Source organism: Rhinopithecus roxellana, chromosome 15 (genome assembly GCF_007565055.1).
Source record: "Rhinopithecus roxellana isolate Shanxi Qingling chromosome 15, ASM756505v1, whole genome shotgun sequence".
NCBI classification, from domain to species: Eukaryota; Metazoa; Chordata; class Mammalia; order Primates; family Cercopithecidae; genus Rhinopithecus; species Rhinopithecus roxellana.
In genome coordinates this window covers 90,202,006-90,209,396 of record NC_044563.1, presented here as the reverse complement: position 1 = coordinate 90,209,396, position 7,391 = coordinate 90,202,006, and the positions used below count along the sequence as shown (strand labels likewise).

General features: G+C 44.6%; 1 non-coding gene across 1 annotated transcript; it reads left to right on the top strand.

Annotated features, from left to right (window-relative positions):
* Window positions 1-5,493: 5,493 nt before the first annotated feature.
* On the top strand, window positions 5,494-5,618 carry LOC115893778. Its single transcript, XR_004053833.1, has one exon. It is a non-coding gene; the product is annotated as a U6atac minor spliceosomal RNA (small nuclear RNA).
* Window positions 5,619-7,391: the final 1,773 nt, after the last annotated feature.

Genomic DNA, 7,391 nt, shown 5'->3' with positions numbered 1-7,391 from the left:
TACTTCCATAAACCTAGATTGTATAGCCTACCACATACCTAGGCTATATGGGGTAGCCTGTGGCTCCCAGGCTGCAAACCTCTACAGCATGTTCTGTACTGAATACTGTAGGCAACTGTAACACAATAGTAAGGATTTGTGTATTTAAACATACGTAAACAAAGAAAAGATACAGTAAAAATACAGTATAAAATATTTAAAAATGAACAAATGGAGCTTGCAGGACTGGAAGTTGCTCTGGGTGAGTCAGTGAGAGATCGGTGAGTGAATGTGAAGGCCGAGGACATCACTGCACACTATCGTAGACTTCACAAATGCTGTACAATTAGGCCACACTAAATTTATTTTAAAAGTTTTATCTTTCTTCAATAATAGATTAATCTTAACTTACTGTAACTTTTCTACTTTGTAAACTTGTTAATCTTTGCAAATTGTGACTCTTTTGTAATAACATTTAGCTTGAAACACATAGTATAACTGTACAAAAATTCTTTATATCCTTATTCTATGAGCTTTCATCTATTTTTTATAAACTTTTTTTTTTTACTCTCTAAAACTTTAAACTTTTTTGTTAAAAACGAAGACACAAACACACACATTAGCCTAGGCCTGCACAGGGTCAGGATCATCCTTATCACTGTTTTCCACCTCCACATCTTGTCCCACTGGAAGGTCTTCAGGGGCAGTAACATGCACGGAGCTGTCATCTCCTATCCTAACAGTGTCTTCTTCTGGAATACCTTCTGAAGGACCCCCGAGGCTATTTTACAGAACAATTTTTTATAATTAGAAGGAGTACACTCTAATGATAAAATATATAGTATAATATAATAAACACATAAACCAGTAACATAGTCATTTATCATCTTATCAAGTATTATGCACTGCACATAATTGTATGTGCTATACTTTTATGCAACTGGCAGTGCAGTAGGTTTGTTTACACCAGAAACAATGTGAATGGTTGTTTATCATCACAACACATAAATGATGCATTGCACTATGACTTTATGAGGGCTACGCTGTCACTAGGCAATAGTAATTTTTCAGTTCCATTTTAATCTTATGGGACCCATTGTATATGTAGCCCATCGTTGACTTAATCATCATTGTGTGGCACATGACTGTAATCGAGAGATGATTAAAGTATACAGAGGATGTGCATAGCTTATAGGCAAATACTATGCCATTTTATACCAGGGACTTGAGCATCCTCAGATTTTGGTATCTGTGGGAGGTCCTGGAACCAATCCCCCATAGAAATCAAGGGACAATTGTAGTATGTTCCAGTGTTCAGTTCCATCTAATCTTCATTCTGCTCTGCTACAGTTTCAAACTCTGCAGGCCAAAAGCCCTGAATTCTCTGCCTAGCCCTCTTTTGTCCAGGTAGAGACCCAGAAGTCCATTTGGGGAAGAGCTGTCAGAAAGGTAAGTCATAGACAGGAGTGGCAGCTTGTATGACTATGATGGACATCAGAGGGACACAGGATTTCTCTCCTAGCCTTTATTTCTAAGTAGACCCCTTTCAGAAGCACCCTCTACCCCAGATAGGTTTGCCAAGTCCTAGTCCTGATGTCTAACTAATTCCTTTTCCCTGGACTACGTGAGCCGACTGGGCCATAGAGCTAGGCAGTAACCAGCCAAATCTCTTCCTAGTCACAGATACATGTGGCACAACAAGGCAGGTGCCTCGGTGTCCAGGTGGACAGGCTCTGATCATAGCTCATTTGGAATCAAAGAGCAGCTGTCTTGGGCCCCCAGACTGTTGGTCTCTAGATCAGTGGGGCCCCCATTAGATCCCACACAAGATGGCAGTCATCAACAATTGAGCTCCACTGAGTCCCAGTGGGACTGAGGTCTGACGATCTCTTGAGGACTCTTCCCCTATCACATTGATCTTTCTGAAGACAAATTTTATCATCGGATATGTGTCAGGTAGGGCTCCTCTGGTTGCAAGTGAATTTTTTAAAATTCTAATTGGCTTAAGCAAAAAAGAGTACATGAAACTAAAAAGGACCAGGGTCAGCTGGCTTCAGGCAAAGCTTCACATTAGGTTCAAAGAATGGCATCGCCCAGTTTAGCTGTGCCTCTGCTCTGCTGTCTCTGTTGGTTTCAATCTCAGACTTCACATCTATGGAAAAATGGCTACCAGCAATTCCAAGCTTCATCTTCCCAGATACACATCCAATGAGAAAAGAACAAGTCTCTTCCCCAGTGCTCAAGATCAATTCCTGGAATTCACTCAGAAAGACCACTCTTGGGCCATGCACCTGTCCCTGAACTAATCACTACAGTCATAGCGATGGAACAGGACACATTCCCAACACATCCAAGCTGTGCTCTCTTCTAAAGTCTAGCCATCAAGGCAGCAGCAACCTCAAGTACCAATTTCTGAGTCAAACCAATCTGCCCATGTCCACTTCCAGGTCTCAGCTTCTACAGAACTCTTTGTCCTCCCATCTTTTTTTTCCCCTGGGCTGTCCACCCAGAGGCTACCTCACTGAGCCTGTTGGCCAGCTGGCCCTCCCTGGTTCTTGATATAACCTACTCCTCGGTGCCCTCTCTTCCACCTCCAAGTTTAGGCCTGAACTCAGGAACTGGAAAATCGTCTTTCAAAACCCTGAATCTGTTAGCACGAGGCAGCCAGAGTTCCTAGAGAAAGACAGAGCTTCCCTGTGCTCAGGTGCCCAAAGTGTGCCCCTGCCAGGTTGCCTGGCACAGGAGACCAGCTGTGGTTCCCGATGAGGCGTGTGAAGAACTGGTAAGACAGAGGGCAGAACAAGAGCCATTCAGGAAACAAAACCTCTCATCCAGCTTCCTCCTAGATGGTACAGACTGTGAAGGGCCTTAAATGCTGTGTCAAGGAGCTGAGACTTGATCCAACAGGAGGTGAAGGGTAGTCAAAAGGCTTGCTGGACAGGTGAATGGGTGGATGAACACACAAACAAGTAACCTTAGCTCAGAGATGGAAAGCGACTTGCCCCATATCACATAGGAAGCAAGTGGCAGAAACAGGACCAAACTCCAGGCCTACCTGTGCTCATCCTAGGGCTCTAATATCAGCCCAGGCTGCCTCCATCTCAACAGGGCAGCCTGGGAAACTTGGAGATTGTCAGGCACTTCTCAGAGGCACCAGACCTGGGCTTCTGAGCTTGGAGCAAAAGCAGAGGCCTGGGCATTAGAAATGTGGACACTGGGAAATTTCAGGAAGGCTTGAGCTGGTGCCTAAAGTTGAGGCTGGGGAATTTGAGTAAGACTGAATTCTCTAAGAGTGAGGTAGAAGAGGGGCAGAGGGAGCCTGCCTGAAGCTCTGCTATGCTTTGCTCTGGGAGAGTCTAGCCAGATCCCCAGAGGGCAGCCCATCCCTGACAAAGCCCAGAACTCAGCGGGAGGGGATCACGACTCCTGGGGAAGAGTGGGGTGGAGATGAGGGGTGTTATCTTTGGCCTCCAAAGGCCTTGCCAGTGTTCCTGCTGAGCCTGGCACTTTGCCCCAGGGCACAGAGCTGTAATTTAGAGACAGCAGGGACTGGAATCCAGGGTGGAGGGGAGGAAGCCTTCTGGCCCTTGGTTTAGGGGAGGCTGAAACTAGTTTAGGACAGGATACGTCAGGATATCAGAGGTGAAGAAAGATCCAGGATTTTCATGAGAGCAAGAACTTTACTGTCTGGCTCACCATTGTATCTCCAGAGCCTGGAACAAACCCTGACACATAATAGGTCCTCAACAAATATTTGTCAAATTAATAATGAATCCTTGCTGAGGGTGAGGGAGCAATTTTTCACTCCCTTTTGCTGCCCACAATTTTCTCTCTACTGGATCTCCAGCATATAATAAAAAGTCTGCGTGGAGTCAAGTCAGCACATTTACATTGGTTGGCTGAGGACTTTATGTGCCCAGAGTGGCTGCACATCCCAACTAGAACAGTTCACCCTTAGCTCCATCAAACATATTTGATGGATACAAAAAGTATGAGGCTGGAAATCAAGAAATTTAGGTCCTAGGTACAGCCCACTGTTTATCAATGACAGATGTGAAAAAACTTTCAGAACATCTTCACAATTAATTCTCCTCTTGTTATGCCCATTTCATAGATGTGAAAACTAAGTTGAGGCTGGCACCAGATCACATAGCCTCAGAGTGGCAGAGCAAGCCTGACATCCCAGGAACTTGCTGTGCAACTATCAGTAGCTTCTTTCCCCTCTCTGCGCCTGTTTTCTCACCTGCATTATTGAGGTTTCCAAAGACAGTCCCAGATCTCCTATGGTAAAGGCAGGAGGCGACTGTCCGAGTACCCCACCACCCCCACTAAAGGCTGGTCCAGCTTAAATGGGGCTGCTTGGGTCCAGCATGTCTGAGGCCATCTTTCATTTGGATCTTTCTATTACCTCTTCCTAGAACAGAGTAGAAGGCCGGAAAGGACTTTTCAGGAGAAGTGAGAGGTGAGGTTAGAAAGGCAGGAAAGAAAGAAGAGGGAAAACAAAAGTAGAGAAAGGTACACTAGTGGCCAACAGGTACAATAAAAGATAAATCAAAACCACAATGCAAATCAAAACCACAGTGAGTGATCACCTCACACCTGTTAGGCTGACTATTATCAAAAAGACAAGAGATGACAAGGGTTGGCAAGGATGTAGATAAAAGGGAACCCTTGTATACTGTTGGTGAGAATGTAAATTGGTACAACCATTATGGAAAACAGTATGGAGGTTCCTCAAAAAGTTACAATGATCTGGTAATCTTACTATTGGGTATATATCCTAAAGAAAATGAAATCGCCACCTTGTAAAGATAGCTGCACTCCCATGTTCATTGCAGCATTATTCAAAACCACCAAGATATGAAAATGACCAAAGTGTCCATCAAGAGATAAATGGATAAAGAAATCATGATATATATGTATAAAGATATGTGTATATATATATTTCTTTGTGTATATATAAACATATATATGTGTTACATATATTTATATATAAGTGTAAACACACACGAAGAAATATTATTCAGCCTTGAAAAGAAAGTGATCCTGCCATTTGTAACAACATAGATGAACCTAAAGGACATTATGCTAAGTAAAATAAACCAGACACAGGAAGAAAGAAAAATACTGCATGATTTCACTTATACATGAATCTAAAAAAAAATGAATACATAAAAACAGAAGAATGATGATTGATGGTAGGGACTGGACAGATGTAGATCAAAGGGTTGAAAGGTATAGTTGTATAGGATGAATAAGACCAGAGATTAAATGGACAGCATGAGGACTATAGTTAATAACATTGTATTGCATACTGGAAATTTGCTAAGAGAGTGGATTTTAGGTTCTCTCACCAAAAAAAGAAAGAAAGGTAACTATGTGAGATAATGGATATGTCAATTTCCTTGGCCATAGTAACTGCTTCAGCTACTGAAAGAAGCTACTGATAGTTGCACAGCAAGTTCCTGCCTATGTACATTATGCATACAAATGTACAATAAAACATCATGTTGCATGTTTTAAGAAAGGAGGGAAAGTCAGCACTCCCCTTGACAATCACAGAAAAGGCCCTACAGCCTGATAACATGCATACAGTTAAGGTATCGCCACCTACTTCAAGGCATCAACTACTTCCACTAACCATCCTTTTTAAAAACGCAAAAGGTTTGGTTTGGGGGAGCTTCCTGATAGCTGAACACCTGGAGGCTCCTGGAAGGTGGTACATCCAGAGAGGGCATGGAGCCCCTCGCCTCTTCGCACATCTCTTGCCCTAGGCATCTATTCCATCTATCTGGCTGTTGTTCATCTGTATTCTTTGTAATATCCTTTATAACAAATTGGTAAACTTTTTTTAAAATTATGTCCTTCACTGGCTCCTTTGTAAACCCACTGGCAGGAGTGTCCCACTCAGGACCTAACAGTTCAACTTTCATAGCAAGGCTGCAATCAGCTGTACCAGGCTCAGGGGACCCATGGATGAGAGACAAGCCTGTCCCCCAGGAAGTCCAGTCTCTGGTTGGGGGTGGGGGTAGCAAGCACACACAGTCACCAGCAATCCAGCCTGCAAAGTGCTTTGAGGAGGCAAGCCCCTGGTCTGTGAGAGCAGGGAGGAGGAAGTGACTGGTTCTGCTCTCGAGGTCACAGAAGGACAACAGCCTGGGGCATGACGCCAAGCATGTGTATGAAGGAGGATGGAGTGTTCTAGCCCCAGGGAAGAGCATAAACAGAGGCACTGGGCATGGTCACCGTGAGGAAGCAACTGTTCCTATGGAATCCCCCTTAGTGATCACAGCCTCCGTCCTTCCCCTGATTTCCCTGCTTTGGCTTAGCCTACCCTTGACACTCTGCATGCCCTCAACCTCTGACCTCTCCCAGTTCCCCTCGTGCAGGGGAGACTTTCAGTCCTCTGACTTTCAGTCCCCTCTTCCCTGATCCCAAACCATTTGCCCACGAGGACTTCAGGAGAGTATCTTCCAAGAGAAGCCTGGCCCCACTGCAGAGTCAGGCTGTCCATCTTCCAGGGAGTCTTCCTGCAGACACTCATTCAACATAGGTGTCTCCCCAATTCTCTGGCCAGCAAGCTACCCTTCTTTTCTCCCCTCAGACCCCAAAGCCTCTTTTGCCAAGCTCAGCATTTGCAGAATAGCCTCCCCCTGTAGCAACAGGCAGTGGTCATTTAGCTGCCACTCCCTCCATTTCTCTTCCTTCCACTCCAAATCCACACTCTCTCATCTCCCATTCTTTCCTCCTGACTCCCCCTCTCCAGCCTTACCCATCTCCTGTCCATGCTCCACCTAACTATGAAAGACGACTATCTGATATACAAAATTGTCCATGTCATCCATGCTTAAAATGTTTTCTAACTCCCTATCATTCGCAGGGGTAAATCCAGACTCCTCAGTTGGCATTTGAAGCCCCCCACACTCTCTCCAGGTGAATTCTGTACCTGTCCCTCACACACCCTAAGATCCAGCCCCTTCCTGCTTCTTGGCCTATCCCGACCTGCCCTGCATTTTATCATACCTGTCACATCTTGAAGCAGCTGCAAGTTTGGGAAAGGCTGGGTGCTGGTGGTAACTCGAGACTGGAGGGAGAGGGATTAAGCATTGGGCACCTCACCCACAGAATAGTGGTCTTGGCATTTTGGGGGTCACCTACCTTTTTTTAGTGTCTGTTAGAAGCCATAGGTCCCCTTCCTACAAAAATTAATATATAATGTACCTAGACACAAATTTTATACCACATGTCTGGGAAGTTACAGATCTTTCCCTTGCAGTCTGATATGGTTTGGCTGTGTTCTCCCCATCAAATCTCATCTTGAATTATAATTCCCATAATCCCCACGTGTCATGAGAGGGACCAGGTGAAGATAATTGAATCATAGGGGCAGTTCCCCCATACTGTTCTTGTGA